Below are 19,282 nucleotides of genomic sequence, written 5' to 3' on the forward strand. Positions count from 1 at the left end.
ACTTAACTATTGTGACACTATCAATCCACTATAAAAACTCCTATTCTAAGACTCATCAATTACTACCTACTTCAGTAGACAAGAAAAGTGTAAAAGAAGTAGATAGCTTTTGGTTATGAAATGTAGATTATGCTGCATATTAAAAATATAGGGCTAGATGTTTAAAGATCATTAGGTGTCTAAGGATGCAGATAGGCACCTAGTGGAATTTTTAGAAGCACCTATGTCAACTCCCATTCAAATCCCAGGCACTTCTCAAAATTCCACATATGCCTATCTGAATCTTTAGGTGCCCAAATACCTTTTAAATCGGGCCCTTAATTCAAATCCATATCTGACTTATGTATCTCATTTTTACCATTTTTACCAACCCAAAATTCATATATAGGATCTTTCAATAGTCCCATGTCTTAACAAAATATTTTAAACGAACCTTGTATGGAATCCTTAAAACAACAACAACAACAACAACTGTTATGCTACTGTAAATCTCAGTAACACTTCTGACTTCAGTTACACCATTGTAAACATGTAAAATGATATGTTTTTATATTAAATATAAATTGACTTCATCAAAGTCACTCATGTAAATCTGGAATAAAACAGAACTCATAATCTGATCAAAAATCTCTCAAATCTCAGTGTGCTAAACTGTAATTTTACAACCTATCCTGGGTAAGGGAAATGCACAGCTGCCTGACTCCCGGAAGCACAGAAGAGAATGAATAGAGAATCACAATTGCTCTGCTGCTCCCCCCAGCTCTGGGGAGGGAGTAAATTATTTCATCCCCTTTCATGGAGCAGTTTACTCCTCCTGTACATCCACTCAGCTACCCTGGCTGGTAAAGAGATGGGATAAACTAGTGCTCCTCCCACAACCCACTCCCTTCTTCACTCACTTGCTTTTAACAGAGTATATTGGGCAAGCACATGGTTGCCTTACTGCAGCCAGTGTCACAATCTAAGCAGTACTGAGTAGGGTAGTAAAGATTTGTGGCAACCTAGCCCTAAATGCTTTAACGAGTGTGATGCTGGTTTTCCCCTTCTTGATCTTGTAAGTTGCTTTTTCTCCAGTTATAAGAGATAGGAAGACAATACTACCTAACAGCTACTGAAATCACAAACTCACATGTCATGTAGTCACTAGTACTTAAATGTTTTTTGTTATTATTCAAGTTGCAGACCTGCCAGTTAGTATTTTCAGGCTGCAAATAAATTCTGTAGGGTACAATGCTGGAAAATGTGGCCACTAATTCTATATCTTTTTGCCCTAAACCTTGTATTGATAGAAAATATATTTGTTTTGGACCACACAGAGATGCCTGTTGTTCTGTCTGAGTGATCTACAATATACAAGGCACCATTATGGAGCTGTAAGATTTTAATATCACTTTTTTCTTCAGTGTTCTTAGGAAACAGACTTGGGAAAGACAGACTTCCATTAACTCCAATTTATTTTCAGTTTGCTTCCAAATGAGACTTCTTAAAGCTATTTAACTTCCCTTAAAAGATAATGAAGACAAAGGAATATCTGCCTATCTTAGGTACTCACAGAGTAATACATCATTGTAGTACTAGAGAACATCACAACACCCTGATGAGGTATGTAAGTTTTTACAGATCCTTGTTTTACAGAGAGGCTAAGTAATTTTCCCAAGGTCAAACTGGGGATTGTTAGAGAAGGGACTTGAATGTAAATCTTCTAACTCCTAGGCTAGCACCCTAATCACTGGACCATGCTTCCTTTCCCATGTGGTTTGTTCATGCTCAACACAAATCACAATATATTTTAACAACAGATTAATGTGGTTTCAACAATAATGTTAATTAATTCCTTTCCAACACCATGTTAAAGCAACCATATTTTGGGAATTGGTTCAAATGATCTTTCAAAAGATATATAGAATGCAAGGACAGGCACAATAGTATTACATCACAGGAGCTGGAATTGAACTATAGGAAAGACACAGGCTCTCTCAGTTGTTTGACCAGCTGTGTTCAATATATTAGCTAGTACTTCTTTTGTTTCCCGTTAAACTCTTAAGGCTGATGATCCTACTCTGCTTTCTTTCCTCAAAATCCTCCTTATACCTTCAACTTGGCATCAAGTAATTCTATACTAAAAAATTTAACTTTGTCATACAAATTTTGTAATATAATGTGCATCTACAACTCCTATTGAAGCCAGATATTTATACAAGACTTCCCAAGCAATTAACTTTCTAAATATTTCCTACTTGAGCTCCTACTATATCCTAAATATCTTCTACCTTCCCTTCCCCTCTTTAAAATTATGGCAGAAACCTGAGTCTAAATATAGATGGGGGTCATTAATGCATAAAGAGATATTTTGCTTTCCTTACAAAGAGCATGCAGAGGTCTTCTTTGCCTCATTTTTCCCCTTCACTGCCAATTATACAAAAACTCTCTGTCTAAGCCTCTCACAAAAAAAGGACTCCTCACTCTTGCATTATGGCTGGGTAGGGAAGAGGAGTACTATTTCATTTAGGTCTGAAATGCTTAAGCCTTTTTTGGAAGAAAAAGGTTCATGAAAACCAGAGGATTAGTCATAATACTGACATTTCCATTGTTTACTTTCTACAAGTTAGGTCAGACACAGGTGTGTGCTAGACTGATTCTTATTTTAACTCCTGATGTGGATCCACAGTTACAGAATCAGCTTGAATTTGAGACTCTTTCTGCCATTATTATGACAAAGGATGGATTCCTCTATAGGAAATCAAGGTCCAAAAGGGCATAAAGACATAAGGACATTGCAGTGTTACAAATTAGGGAAACTCTGCAACTGAAGCATTTTTCTGCTCTCTCTGTCTTATCTTTTGCTTATGAAGCTTCAAATACCTAGTGTTTCAAAGAAGCCTCGGGTTAAAAAAAAATGAGTCCAGTACTGCTGAGCTTCCAACATTTTCCACAATCCAGCAGAGAGAATGAAGTTTGAAAAACGTTCAGTGTTCAAAATTTTCTTATCGCTTGGTTGCTTGGTGCTCACTGACATCTGCCTCCCAGTGAGATAGTACGAAAACTAAACCTGTTTGGTGGGAAGAATGAAGTCTGTAGTTAAAGTGTAAAAACCTTCAGGATGTCACTGGGGAAAGAAAGACCAAAAATTCAGGCCATGAAGACCTGGGACTGACATACATAGATACTGAAGAATCCAAGGGAACATTGGAAATGCTACAAGAGGTCAAGATTCCCCTATATATGAGTACTATGCTTTTGATCTCTGTTCTACTGCATCACTAGAAAAATATTTCCCTCCAAACACAAACCTTACAGCAATGTTCAATGTATCTGGTTCTTGAAACAGCTTTCCATAAAAGCAACATACAGTGATTATTTTAAGGCTCACCAGATGGATTTATTTCATCAGAATCTTTGTGTTTAAATAAAGAAACTGAGAATGAGAAAAATCTTTGGATACAATTGTTTCCATCTTAGGTTTTCTTTATGTTATATTGTCTTCATTTCTTCATACTAGTTGCTAGTCTATGCCTTGTGTAAGAATTCTTTCAAATCTTTCCAAATATAAGCTTACAAAAATTCAGGCAATCATGAAAGCACAAAAAGATGCATATTTCCTATCTATATCCCCCGGCCTGTTTAGTATATATTGCTTTTGAAGAAAAGGAAGGTAAAGAAAAATCATTTTCTCCTAAGTCCCCCCACCTGCCAAAAATATTTTTCCCAAATGTTTAATAAAAGACCTGGCCAAAAACTACAATGCTGGAATTATTATTTTTAAAAAAAAAAAGCAAACCCCACCTTTTCTTTGGAGTTTGTAGCAATTTATTGCGGGGGGGACTGAACTCTCTCTAACTGCTCTCCTTTTTATCTTTTAAGAAAATTCTTGCTAAAATGCTAGATTTTTCCTCTGGAAGAGAAAATAAATATCTGCAACTTTCTACCATAGAAAAAAACTATTAAGAACAAAAATTTGACTAATATAACTTGGACTTCTCTTTTTCTATGACATTGTTCCTTTTTAACCTCAAGATCAGACTATCACAATATGTTCTACAGGTGGCTCTGTACAGGGAGACTTTGGCAAACCAGTAAAGTGCTTGAAACCACTATAGCTTATTGTTAAAGGCGGCCTAATCAGCAAGTGTAAATTGGCCATTCAGCAATCTCAGCTTGACCAAGGCAGGAGGGGAGAGAGTTTTGGCTGCCACAGAAAGGGCAGCTTGACCCCGTGTCCTTCCTGATAAGAATTGTGTTGAAGTTGCTGATACATTTTAGAAGAGCAGGATGTGCCCCAGGAATGTCTATTGGGGTCTCAAGGCTGCAGGCTCTGGAAAAACCCACACCTGGTTAATCAATAATCAGAAGGAACCTCTTGCTTGATCATTGAAATGCTTACTTAACAAGGTTACTTTAATGGACATGCCATTCTATTACTAATGTATAAATAAGGGGAAAAAGCTTGAGACAGTGGGACTCATTTGGGGACTCTTCAGGACTGGTCTCCCCCTCTGGATGCATCTTGTGTTCCCCACTGGTAGCGCTGTGTCACTCGAAAGCCACACTCAGCTTTGGTAATTATCAAGGGTTGGGAGTGTTTTACTAATCTTGTTGTATACGTGTGTAAGTGCTTGAGACTAGTAAAGTTTAGCTTTAAGTGAAAGCACTCTTGTGTTGTCCTGTTTGTGCCAGCCATCTATCGGTCGGATGGCTGTGTCTCCCCTGATTTATTTCCTGACACCTCCTCACACAGAGTAAAAGTTACCAAGGGCTTTGGGTTGAAAGAACCCTGGGTAACAGCTACACCTTAAAACCATTCAGAAACTGAAACTGATGCAGAGCACAGAAGCTCACATATTGAGCAGGACATCTCACTGAGAGTATGTAAAACCACTGCTCCAGGATCTGCATGGTGTTTCTATTGGTCTCTGGGTAGGGTTTAAGGTGTTGGCCATTTAAGGCCCTAAATGGCTTGAGGATGGCCTACCTGTGGGATTACCTCTCTCCAGGCACCATGCTGCCACAGGAGCAGAGGAGCACCAGGTGAATCCCCCCTCATTATAAAAGAGAGGTAACTGCTGGGAGAGTCTTGTCTGTGAGGGCTCAAGGACTCTTGAATTTGTTACCCTTAGTCCAGAGGAATCTGAATTTGATGACATTCTGAGCATGCTGAAAAATATACCACGGCTTGATAGGGGTTTTGGAGGAGGCAGAGGGTATGCTTCCTGGAACAACAAAAGGGAGGAAAGGGGCTTCGTGTAGGTGGCTAGCTGACTGAGTACCTATCTGAATGATTATGTTAATGCTGTTAGGGATCTGTTGTGATTCTAACTGTAATTGTTGTAATGTAACTAAGATTCACAGGTATTTTATTTTTTGGTATTTAAATTGAAAATAAACAAAGTTATTTTAGGTAAAATAATTACCTCTTTTTTGTATTGTAATAAGTTGAAAAGAAATGGCTGCTGTTGTCTTATCCATTTCATTATTTCCTCAACCTACCGCTGACATTTTCTAATGGCCCAAGCCAATTATCTTTACTTTGGATAATTTCTTATTGAAGTCACTGGCAGTTTTTTCTGTGTAAAGACTGTGCTATCATACCCTGCATGAAAATACCATAGATGATCAGAATTCAGATTCCTGATGTTTCACAGTACAGGGAAAGCTTCAGGAATTACTCAAATTTAAGGCTAAGATTTAGTCATGGGTATTTTTTGTAAAAGTCATGGGCAGGTCACGTGCAATAAATAAAAATTCATGGCTGGTGACCTGCCCATGACTTTTACCAAAAATCTCTACTTCTCGGGCCCCCACTGGGGGCCACTGCTCCAGTAGTGAGGGTTGAGTGCCCCCTGGTGGCTGCTCCCAGGACCACTCTCCGGACGGCCTCCAGGCATCCCGGGACCATGGCTCCAGCCACCCTGGGACCACTACTCCAACTATCCCATGACTGCTGCTCCAGCTGCACTCAGCTCTGGCAGTCCCCAGGATACCCCCAGGAGTGCTGCTTTGGCGCTCCTTGGAGCCACCCACACAAGCCACTGTTCCGGTGGTCCCTGGAGCCAGCTGCCTGGGGCCGCCTGAGCAGTAGCTGGTGTGGCTGGCCCCGGGCTGCTGCTCAGATGCTCCCTGGGTCTGCCCCCCTCCCCAGGACTGCTGTTTGGGCAGTCCTTGGGACCGGCCACACTGGCCACTGCTTGCATGGTCCTTGGAGCCAGGTGCCCGGGGCTGCCAGAGCAGTGGCTGGTACAGCTAACTCCGGGGCAGCCCCCAGGACTGCTGCTCAGGCACTCCCCGAAGACGCCTCCAGGACCACTGCTCAGGGCCAGCTGATTGGGTGGCCCTGAAGTCAGCCACACAGCCACTGTGGAAGTCACAGAGGTCCTGGTATCCATGATTTCCATGACCTCCATGAAAGAAACATAGCCTTACTCATATTTAATAGCATTGTCCACAAGGGGTCCATAAAATAAAAATTGGATTGCTAAATTCATGCTCTATATTGCGAAGTAAATAGTGCATGTCATAGACTGGAAAATAAAATTAGCTACAGTACTTTAATAATACCTCTGTATTTGGAAATTACACTTTTTAGAGACATCATGTATTGTACTGGTTAAAATTTTAAGGTGTCTTTTACTAAAGTTACAATGTAACACTTTTTCCAGCTTGAACACAGTCCTTTTAGGTCCATTATTTTTTTCTTCCCAAAAATGCATTATGAGGGGTTTTAACCAAGGGGCAGAGTATCTTCTATGACTATGTGAATGAGAGAACAAGTTGTATATGCAATAGCATACAGGACACTTATACTTGGTGGCCCTCAGTGTATACATACAGCTCCCATTAACACTGATGAGTTACACATGTTCATCGTGTACAAAGTAATCCGCCTTAGAATAAATTAGTACTTAATATTAGCCAGTGCTATGAAACATTTTAACAACTATTAGTATTAAAAAGAGTTAAACATGCAATAAAGGTGAGAAACATTTTATGAGTTTGGCTCTAGGGACACTATCTTATCCCCTCTTAGACAGTATAGATCAGGTTCATAATGATAAATGCATGTTGTCATAATTTCTCACTGTCACGGTGTACTGCAGCCCTAACAGCATCTATTCTTGTAAAACAGAACTGCAATCAAAAAGTTCAAAATTAATAGCTGTGAAATCTCAAGCACTCATAAGCATGTGTTTTTATCACTTCCATGCTGTGCAGATTGGGTACTCTTGTTATTTATTATTTGTGACAGCGAACAATTCCCACTTGCTTTAGTGCAAAAGCGAAGAGCTGTTCACATGTAACCAGTAAGGTGAAGAATAGATTTCAAACTGTTGGAATCATTTTGCAGGAACAAAATTACATGGATCATAGCAAAGCCTTCTTTCAATTCCCAAAACAGTGGTTGCCCCACTAGGCTTTTTAACCTTTATTCATTCCCTTCTTTAAAAGCTTCTCTCATAGCTAACATTCATATCTAACATGTTCTATGTTTGTACAGCACCTAGCACAATGGGGTCCTGGTCCATTACAAGGGATCCAAGGTGGTACAATAATACAAATATATTAATAATTTTTAAAACATTAAAATTTTCCTCATTTTGCAGATTACTATTATTACCCTTGTGCTAGGACTTACACAAACCCTCTTTTGTAAAGTGCTTTGAGATTCATGAGTAAAAATGTTATATATAGTCCCTGCCCTGTACAGTTTATAATACAGTCTAAGACAAAACTTAACAAGTGACTGACAACTAGTAGGAGGGAAAAGGAAGGAAGGAAGAAAGAGGGTAACAATAACAAATATGTGCTACTATAGGCTAACAGCGCGCTAAGTTATATGGTTCAATTTGAGCTCATCTGTTGGCTACCCACTTCTGTTCCCAGAAATCTTGGCAAGGGACTCTGCATACATGTCAGATTTTTTAACAATACAAGTTTTCTACAAAACTAGCTCTATTTTAATGCGAGTATGATTCTTTTTTAAATTATTATTATTTTTCCTGAGATTATTCTTAAGGAAATTAAATACATAGATTGCTCCAAATGGTGCATATTTCAAATTAGCAAAGAAGAAAGGTTAAGAGTAGTAACTGCACTATAATATGTCTCCATCTGATTTTAACATTAACTCACAGAAAAATCTATCATTTATCAAGACAGCAAAAGAGAACTGCCTGTGGGCAATACCATTATCAGTGCACAACTAGTTGCAGATTGAAGACACTAGCCTTAGATACATTCTCATGCTGGTAATCTGAATCCTAGTAGATTGGAAACCGGTGTCTCTTGATGAAATGCTATTTATTTAGCTACGGACAATTTGATTAGATGTAAGGGTAGTAATAACAAAACTAATAATTCCCAACGCTACATGAAATGGTGTTAGGTCAAATTTTAATTGAGATTTTTTAGTAGAGCATACAAAATTATAAAATGAAACAGGATATGTTACAAGAGAGGCTTTTATAGCAAAGTCATTTTCCCTTAGTTGGAAGAAAAAAACTTTGTGAATGCTAAAAGAAGTCTTTTCTTCTGTCAATTACTATAAACCCATCACAAAGTATGAATTCCTAGTTCTTAATGTTAAGTCTTTCAAATCCTTGGACTTATTTCATTTATTTTTTTCTTTGATAACAGATGGATTTTCTTTTATCCCTAGTAATTTGCATCAATAGTAGATCATGAAGTCTTATAAATACATAAAGCTTTTTAGAAACATTTGGCAGAGGGAAGCTTTAACTAGCCCTTTTATATTTATGTAACATTAATTCTCCAGGAAGGTTACCATTTAACTTGAAGATTTCAGTCACTTTCTATACTTAATGAAGAACACGTAAAAACATACACTCTAAATTCAGCACACTAGATTTCTATGGAAGTACCCTGAATTTCAGTGTTAAAATGTTCAAGATGAATTATCAGTACATTCAGCAAAATCTGCATAGCCAACAGAATATCACAAAACCCATTCCCTGTTGAATACCACACAAGTCAAAATCTATTTTGCAATACTCTGAATAAGCAGGCTAAGTAAATCTGTTCAATCTGTTTTACATGCAGGGAATTTCATATTGCTCTTTATCTTTTCCTCCACACAAAAGAAAAACTAGTGCTAGAAAAAGCATACTTTTAAATCATATTTAATAAATATATATTTAGAATTATCATAGTTTTGCAAGCACAGTTAATCTTATTTGTTTTCCTTATTAGTAGACTAAATATGAGTTCCTCCAAGTCATCTTTTTCTAAATTCAGTATAGTAAAGGACAAACATATCATATAGTCATTCAAATAATACTCTTTTCTGTTTACAAAAATGCAAACAAATTATAAATTTGGGACCTGATGTACCACTGTGTAACTACAGCTTTATATGCTAATAACTCCCCTGAAGTCAAAGAGTAACAAGGGTATATCCTGGTGTTTCATAGCAGTGAAATAAACCAGTGGTATCTGATCCTGCTCTCATCAGTCATTGAGAGGTTTGTTATTAACTTAAACATGAGTAGGATCCCCAACTCATAGCTCTAATAAAAGGCCAAGAAGTATAAAGAAGAATAAGTAGGAATGGTTCTGATCTCACTTCTACTTGTTTTACACCTGTTCAAGTGAGTTATTGATGTATGTGAAATCAGAATCATCCCCTTTGTCTCTGTGTATTAATTGTTAAGTTACAAGATGCACAGTATGTTTTATAATTGCTGAAAAAAATTGCTGATGGTTCAAAGCCACAAAGAAAATGGATGCTGCTTAATTTCGGACCCAGTTTTGTCATCCTTATGTACGCTAAGCATTACCTGTTCTATGAATAATCTAGTTTATTTCAATAGAACTACTTGTGAAATAAAACATTACTCAATGTGAGTAAAGGTGGCAGATTCAGTCCCTTAGATGGCAGGCAGCAGAATGAAATTGCAAGTACATATTCAAATCAGTCTTATGAATGAGTTTTCTAAATCTGTAAAATAGTTATATCCCAAGATCAGAATGGAAAGTTCATTGGTTGAGCATGTACTGACCTGTAATTAAACAGAGGTCTTGCAATTTCCAGTACAATTATTCCCACTGAAGAAGAATTCACAAAATTACTTGGAGAAAAAATAACTTTTATTTCAAAGGAATCAATTACTGCCTTTTGGTAAACTCATAAGGCAACTGTAACATAATTATATATTCATAAAGAATCAATGATTTTTTTTCCACATCAACTAAAATCTCCTTTTTTTGATATAATGAAGTACACACACACACAATGTCACTACAACCTCTTTAGTGCACATAGAGGGAGATCAGGAGCTTTATTCACTGTATTATTCAAATTTTATGTCCATGTAACGCCACTGAAAGTAATGGACTTGCACTAGCATAAAACTGGAGTAACCCTCCAGAGAATCAAGCCAAATGCATGTTAAAAGCAGCAAAAAATAAAGATTAGGGGAGGTAAAAATAATAAAATATTAACTGACACTATTGTAATGAAAATACTGAAAAAAGAACAATTTAATTAAATGTCTATTATATTTGCACCTGCTATTGCTTCATTAGTTATGTTTCCATTTTTGTTTTTAATATTCTTTTTAGGAGACATAGATTTCAATGAGAAATAGCATACAGAATTAGAGTTTTAAACTTAGTAAATTACATAGATTTGCCTAGGCCAGATTTGGTCAATCAACATGCATAACCTCAACTGGGTGGCAAAGTTTTAATTTCAAAAGTAGGCAAGCATTTTAGGTCAAATCTGTCTCATTTGTATGCACTATAGGGGACAGCACACAACTGCATGATCAAATACGCACAACGGACTGCCCAATAGATTTAACAAAGATGTCTGAGCATATATAGCCAGCATTGCCCATTAGTACGATCAAGAACATACTTAAGAATGGAGTTATACTCTCCTGAACCAAGAAACATAACTCTGGGAATATCAGAGGGGTAGCCGTGTTAGTCTGGATCTGTAAAAGCAGCAAAGAGTCCTGTGGCACCTTATAGACTAACAGACATATTGGAGCATGAGCTTTCATGGGTGAATACATGCTCCAATACATCTGTTAGTCTATAATATGCCACAGGACTCTTTGCTGCTTTTTCTGGGAATATTGTTACAACAATGGTTCTGCATTTTGCATTTGATATAGGGCCAAATCCTGCTCACTATACTCAGGCAAGTAATATTGAACAACACAGTCAAGGTTCTAAACCATTAATCATGTAAAAGATGAGGTTTTGAGGTATTTCTTTTTGAGTTGTTGAATAAGTGCCAATAAAATAAAATCTTACTACATAATAGATTATGCTTGCCAGTGTCAGGATAGACCAAGCTGAGTTTTAGGAAAAAATAAGTATAAAATGCTTATTTTGAGCTCCTAATTTTCATTTATAAGATAATAATTAGTGTACTATTTGTGATCCTTTGTGAGAATAATAAAATTATGCATTGGAAGTCATGCCACAACAATATCTGTACAAGCTAATGTAAGGATGGCAGTAGAACAAGTTTCTGAGTGGGAAAATGATCGGTTTAAAGGATGTAAACAATGAAAAAGAAATCAGATAATTTTCTAAACTTCTCTGTTCTGAATCTGACTCAAAAGCCCAGTTCTGTTCAAACAAGACTGCATAGCTAATGTCAAGAATCCATAAGATTTTACTGGTTCCAAGTGTTTGGTTGGTTGGTTGGTTGTTTTTTTCTCCCTTAGGGAAAAAATACTGCACTTTTTAAGGAACTCTGGTTATTCAGTGTTTACATCTTGCATTAAATTATGTCTCCTGTTTTCTGAAAAGTGTGGGACAAACTCTACTCTCAAGTACAACTATGCAATCAGTCAGCTTCACTGAACTTGCACTGGTGTAACACAAGAAAGAATTTGGTCCCTGATTCAGTAAAGTGCTTGTGACTACTCACATATTTAAAGTTAGGAACATGTTTAAGTAGCCCGCTGAACTGGCACTTCGGTACTGAATGTGGTTTTGGATTTTTGATACTTATAAGTGGCCTACAAAAGTAAAGTACAAAATTCTGTTACCAATATTTGCTGAATTTCTCCCAGGCTGAGAGAGGAACCAAGAACACAAAATACCTTAAAGCTTACTTTATTTTCTTTCATTCATGCAGTTCTTATTATATCCATCCCCACCACTCTCAGCTGGCTCTCCTCCAATCTGATATGCCATCACACTGATACAATAGCGACTTCAGAAACACACTGGTTCCTGCACCTGCAGCTGCCCCATCACAGTGGGGATGTGTAAGTAAGTATTGTGGGTTTTTTTTCATATGTAGAGTGTTTTTCCAAATTTCTTTTGTATTCAGATTTTTAAGGTCAGAAGGGCTCATTTTGATAATTTTATCTGACCTCCAGCATGTCACAGACTGTACATTTACATATTATGGTATTTGGTTTTAAATAATTTTGCAAATTTCAAAAATCATAAAAATAGTAACAAACCCCAAGACTGGTTCTGTGGTATATATGACATACCAACATAGTATATGTTAAGGTATCAGGTCAGAGTGGAAGTTAACAAAGCAACATAGGAATGGGCATTGTGGGATCAATCTGAAAGCGAAAATAAAGATATTTTTGCATAATAACACTCTGAATGCCCTTCTTATACTGGTTATTGGGAGCATTCAGCACATATTGGTAAAGATATATGAATTGGGTAATTTACTTTTGCAAGTCACCTTGCGTGGCATGGTCAATAAATATTAAGGTGTCACTTACATTCTGTGTAAAAGTTGGAATTTTTCTCTTACTATCTTTTGGTTCAAAAGAGATATTATGCAATGTAAATCTTTGTTTCCTTTTAGATATTAATTCATTAATGTGGGTGATAATTAAGACTGAGTTTAATAATGTCATTTCAAAATATTTGCAGAATGCAACATTTAGAGTAACACTACAAATGTCCAAAACATGATATAACTAGGGACAACCGAATCTCTCGCTTAGATAAGAGAAATCAAGCCAAATAAAAAGGATACTGAGCACATCTCCCAGACATATGACATACAAACTCCTTTGTTAGCGTATGAAACAGTAAAAAGATATGGAGAAGGTTATGTTGTAATTTATATGCAATATATTTTACCCATTCTAAGAATGAATACAGGGAAATCATTTTGTAGCTTTAACAGTTCCTTAACATTTACTATAAACAGAAGTTCTGAAAACATGCTTTAGAAGCCTGGCTGTAAGATGCTGAACTGTATTTCTCAAATATGTGTAACAAAGATGTACTTTAAGTATTTCCATAAGTAAAAGAAAATAACATGACATGTTTAAACTAATTATAGTAAAGAATTTAGAGTGCTTCTAAAGGATTTAGGTAATTAGCTAACAAGGAAAATACCAACAAGATTTGAACTCTGAAGCGTGATGATTTATGATTATGTTTTACTGCAAAACCAAATCATGGCCACGTTTTCTATTTAAGGGCAATGCACTGAAAAGTTAACCGCACAAACATTCTAAAACTTCCACCAATCAAATTTACATGGAAATTTGACTGTCATTTCAGGGCAGAAGTTTGTCTGCAAAAATACTAGTCAGTCAAACCTGCAATAAATATTGTGGCACAAGGTATCTAAGCAGGCAGAAAAGAAGAACCATTTATATATATATATATATATATATATATATATATATATGCTTCAGTATCACAAGTGTATAAGGACCAATATTCTCCAACCCAATCATTCCACACTTTTATATATATATTTCTTTAATTCAGATATTTAATTTTTTGGAGTATTTGAATATGCTCAGGAAGGAAATGGAAATACAAGTTCTGAGAATGTTTGTATCAGTGGGTCATGATACAAAGACTGATGCAGCAATAATCAAATTGCTGAATGTCTTACTGGTCTAGACAAATATCCATACATACAGTCAGGGAGCTGTCAAAGTTAGTAAATCACATCCTATCCCTTTGAAGATGCCTGCTTTCCCGCCTGCCCTCAACAATAGGCATTCTTTAGTCCTTCAAAGCATGACACTCCACCTCTACTCAGATTCCATCCCTTTGGAGTGAGGGATGATTGTTGTAGTAAGTTAGCTTTTTGCACACAGGACATGAGGATTTCACTGAACAGGAAAATAAAGCCTTTACTTGTTAATTGAACACATTGTGTTAAGTAGAGCTAATAAAAACTTCAAAAGATGTATCACCAAGTTTAATTAGTCCCTGTTTCCAAAATGATTTGTTACTAAGTGACAAATATGGGCCATTTCTAAAACCAACTGTAGAATATTTACTATTTTGCAAACTGAAGACAGAACATTTACCTATGCTTTTAGAAACTTCTCTCCAAACTGTATCCATGTTAAATGTTAAAATGTTACACCTCATCCCAAAGCGCCACACTTCTTTTCTACATTGAGCTAGTGCTAGTAAGATTTTTTTAAAACATTGATTAGGCTCAAGAAAATTAGTCAAGGCACAAGTCATGACCAACTTTACTCTTGGGGATTAGTCTGTATTTTTTATAAACTGTTTTACATACATTATTATGAAGAAAGAGGATGTTTGCTTGGCTGCTTAAACTATACATTTAAGATTGACTGCTCCTTGATGCACCAGGCATAACCTCTCATTAACTTCAACAGGAGTTACACGTACATACTGATGGGAGAATGGATACTTTAATTTATAGTTACAACTCACATATATGATAACCAGCCATATACAATGTTTCCACAATCCAAGAGACTGTTAATGTACCAAACCTGTGTAAACCGATTAACTGAATAGCATACTCAGAAGATTTTTTAAAAATTAATTTCTAAAAATTGTATTGTTATAGGGATGCAACTAGGTAGGCTTGTCACCACACTTAGGTGTGATAACAGTTTTCTTCACTAAGCAGCACATTTTCCAAATAGCAAAAGCATGAGGGTAATTCATAAAGGATTATAGAATTGGATAGGCAACAATGTTCCTCAAGCAAAGGGATAATGGCATTCACAGATTCTTACATAGCTCTTTCTAATCACACTGAAGGTGACATATATTTATTTGAAAAAGCATCCAGAATATTTTAAAGATCCCATTCTTCAGACATCATCTTTGCATAGCAAATAAAAGAGAAACCAGTGGACATCAACAGACCAAACAAAAAAAAGGGGGGGGGACCTCTAGCAGAGGTTAACAAGAAAATCTCACATGCATGCCATCAGTGGATGAAATCTGCCCAAATATCTTTTCATGTGTCTCTCTATTATTTTGCATTATAAAGCAAAGTGGAATATAACTTACAAAGATTAATTGACAAGCGATACTGCATAACAGACAATTATTACTTCTAGTTTACAATTATGATTAGGGAGCCAATCCTCCAAGCTGCTGATTGCTTCTGTGATGTGCTGAACTGCCTTAACGCCTATTGTCTTTGCTGGAAGTTAAGGGTGTTGTTCATCATCTCACAGGCAGTGTTTAGCACCTTGAAGATCAGGTCATCAGGTCCCCATTGAGCAAAGCACTTGCCTAAATCCAGGCCTGTTCATCAAAGCACTTATGCATATGCTTAATTTTAGGCAAATGTTTAAATCCCACTGAAGATAATGGGACTTAAGCATTTGCTTAAAGTTAAGCATATGGTTAAGTGTTTTGCTGAATAGGGATGGACTGCTAAATCAGGGTCTAAAATAATATACTATTTTGGACAGAAACTTCATATTACTAAGAGAAGAACAGCCGAAAGAAGCTCCTTTAAGGTAATTCGGGGGGGGGAGGGGAAATAGAGATTTGTTGTAAAGTGAAGGTTAAATATGATGTGTCTAATGCTTTAATATCTAACTAAACTTTATTAAAAGTAAGTAGTGTATCCAGTACAAAATTTAGTTTTAAAATCTATTATTTTTAATACTTATGCCAAGTGGTGTTTTTGTTGTTGTTGATTTTTGTGGTTTATAGTGTCTCATATGGTACTGCACCAAACAAAATGCCCCGAAGAACTAAGGATGAGGTACTAAACTCCAAAACTAAATATATGTTGCCTTAAAGAAAAAAAGGACTCCATAGCACGAAATCAGAATGGAAAGACATTACCTGTGTACTCACTTGAGCACACCATTTGGTCCTGTAAATGGAGACCTTTCCCCTGACAACAATATTGTGGGTATGAAGATGTATCAATTACCAAGTCTAATTACATTAATGGATAATGGATATCACCCTCATCTACTTCAGGAAGGGCACTTCCTGGTTTGTCTATTTACTTGTCTTTAAAACTTTATGCACTTTCTAATCTCTCCATGGAATAAAGGCAACTGTCAATGAGTAAAGGAGGAAAGACATGCAAGTTTCAGCTAATCTCTTGCTGTAATATGCATGCTAATATTCCACTTGTTTTACCTTGCATGTACAATTAAACTATGATAAAATTAATACTATTTGATAGTAGCTGATTTCTAAATGTGTCACCTTTCCTTCTAAACAAGATACTGAGCATGAATATCACCTGGTTTAAGTGTTCAAGAATATGAATACCTACTGTGGTGAGTCAGTCAATGCTCAAATTTTAATGTCTGAGATATGAAAAGTTCAGGTTCTTTATATAAACCTCCACCTGATATACTCATTATTATGTTAAAATAAAATTTAAAAAAAATAAAAGCACAAGAGCACATAAATGTCACTCAGCAGCAAGTTAGCAAGTGCCCATAGGATGGCTGTAACAGAAATAGTCTGCCAAAAAAATCTATCCTGTAGGCTTTTATTTAACATTATTCTTACTGTCCTCTGAGTCAATGCCCACTGTCCTGTCTTTAATTTATATGCATGTTTGTGTGTGTGTGGGGGGGGGGGGTGCTGACCATTCTGAGAAGCTATTTATTTTATCCAAAGAAAACTTCAGTTACAATACTTATAAAGATATTAAACCAAAATGTTGAGTAATGTCAACTTTTTAGTATATTTTAAATAAATCTTGTGTTAAAACATTAAAATATCACCCATAAATTACTCAATTATATTGAGCTTTATAACCAAACTACTATCACAAAAAGCTGTCGGACCTTAACTGAGACATGGGGTTGGGGGGAAGGGAGCTGTTTTAAACTAGATAAATTAAGAGTTTTTTCTTGATGTGTTCCTTCCACTTTGATTGTTGTATGTAAAAGTGTAGTAAGCTATTTTCTTCTCCAAGGACATCTCGTAATGTATTGTACATCAAAAATATTTCCTGGGAAAATATTCTAAATAATTTACTAAACAAGATGCAATCAATATATTTTTGCACAATAACCTCAAAGAAAGCACTTATCAGCACAAGTAGTCATTTGTATAGTCTAATCTCTTACCAATTCCTACATTTAACACACACAAGCCATTTTTTTCACTAAAAACAAATTATACTTTTGACAGTCTTTAATTCATATTTTGAGATGAATTCTGGCAGCAAGAAAGATTTAGTATCTGATTAGCATGGATTATACTTCATGTGTTGGCATAATGATCACTAAAAAGGCATCATCTACTATGTGTTTAATAAACCTTAGTGGATGGAAGCTTGTGAACTTTTATAGTATTTTACATTTTATATAGGCAATATTTTCAAAAGTAAATTTATAATGGTCTCCCTGGGAGAAAGTTAAAGAAATGTTTTGCCAAGAAACTACTATGTCAAATGTTCTGTAAAACATTAGTATGACTAGTAAAACAACCTACACAAAAAATATTAACAAATATTACATCAATCACATCAGTTTTGTAGCTCAGCTGAAAGAATGAATGGCTCGTGAAACTCACTTCTACTTACAATATATTATTCCACCATGCAGAATGCAAATACTGGTTGCATATTATAAAAGTCAATTTCAGTACACCAACAGACATCTCAAAGTATAAACATGTAGTTGTGTACCATATCTGCATGTTAATAAGTGGGAAAGAAAGCATTTTTGTCAAATTTGACAGATTTTCCATGTTCCAGACTTGGCACCATATTTGCATGAATCTGCATTCATTTATCTATAGTATCATGCATAATGTGCATAGCAGTTGAGAAAACTTTCATCATGTTCATCTTAAACAGATCCTCCCCTCCCCCCCCCCATGACAGTACCAACTGCAAAACATTTTTCTCAGTATATAAACTCCCAACAAAGTAAGTCAAGGAAAATGATCTCAGCTCAAAATTCAACATATGCTTTATAAAATAAAAATATAGGTTTGAATTATTATAATGGCCTGATTCTCCACTATGTTACACCAATTTGGTGACAGGTATTACACTGGCATCTTCCTTTTATACTGGCAGAACTCCATTGACTTCAATGACTGATTTACATCAATGTAACTAAGATCAGAATCAGTCACTTGTATCACCCTTAAGTTCAGAAATATTTTACTGAGTTGGTGATACCACAGAAGTCAGTACCACCACTACTGACATTCAGATACTACTCAGTGTGATTGAGGGTGGCACAATTGGGGCCTTATGAATTTAATAGAGGTGAAAACATTATCTAATATCCTCCAAACCAGTTAAACTATTATAGAAGTAGGGGCCAATTCTGAGCTCACTTTCACTTATCAAGAGTCAGAAATTAATGGTACTAGTGGTATAAAGAAAAATATATAAGTGGGATCACAATCAGGCACATATATTATAGAGAGATCTGAATCTTAATGAATTACCCATAATTAGATCCCACAACCTTTAAACATGGTGGCTGCAAATTCATACACATATATACACAAAGCCATAGAGAGTGTGAAGGAAGTCAGAGGACAGCTCCCTCTCTCAGTAGTACCCTGCTGCCTGGGTGGCAGGAAAGAATTCACTCTCTCAATGGAACCTTGTTGTCTAGTGGATGCACCTCCCTCTGAAAGAAAGACACGATGGCTGCCTGTTTCAAAGGGACTCTGGTGGCTGGCTGAGTATATGTGGGTGGTGGTGGCAGTGGATAATGGGGATGTCTCTGTTTCCCTTACCTGCTTGTTGTGCTTACTACCGGCTGGTTATCTGTGGCTTGAAGACTGTGTGGTGAGGGGGAGGATGTCTGCAGCTCTCACGTTGTTCTGGTTGTTAGCTGGATGTGTGTGCTGGGGGCTGATAAGGAGGTCTCAGATTCCCTTCTAGGGGTTTACTCGATTGCTGGCTTGGAGGGAGGGGGCCCTCTGCCCTCACTCTCATGACCTATACAGTGTTTGCTACCGGCTGCCTCCTGTGTTTGTGAAGCATGGGAGGAGGAGTAATTTTAGTGGGGAGTCCCCGACTCCTCTATCTGCTCATTACTTACTGCCACTTAGCTGGCAGGCTGTGTGTAGTGAGGGAGGG

General features: G+C 36.5%; 1 protein-coding gene across 1 annotated transcript in view; it reads right to left on the minus strand.

Moving 5' to 3' along the window:
- Window positions 1–19,282, minus strand: part of PCDH7 (protocadherin 7) — a 60,899-nt gene that overhangs the window by 37,714 nt on the left and 3,903 nt on the right. The gene's annotated exons all lie outside the window — the stretch shown is intronic.

The sequence above is a fragment of the Mauremys mutica genome, chromosome 5 (assembly GCF_020497125.1).
Source record: "Mauremys mutica isolate MM-2020 ecotype Southern chromosome 5, ASM2049712v1, whole genome shotgun sequence".
NCBI lineage: Eukaryota > Metazoa > Chordata > Testudines > Geoemydidae > Mauremys > Mauremys mutica.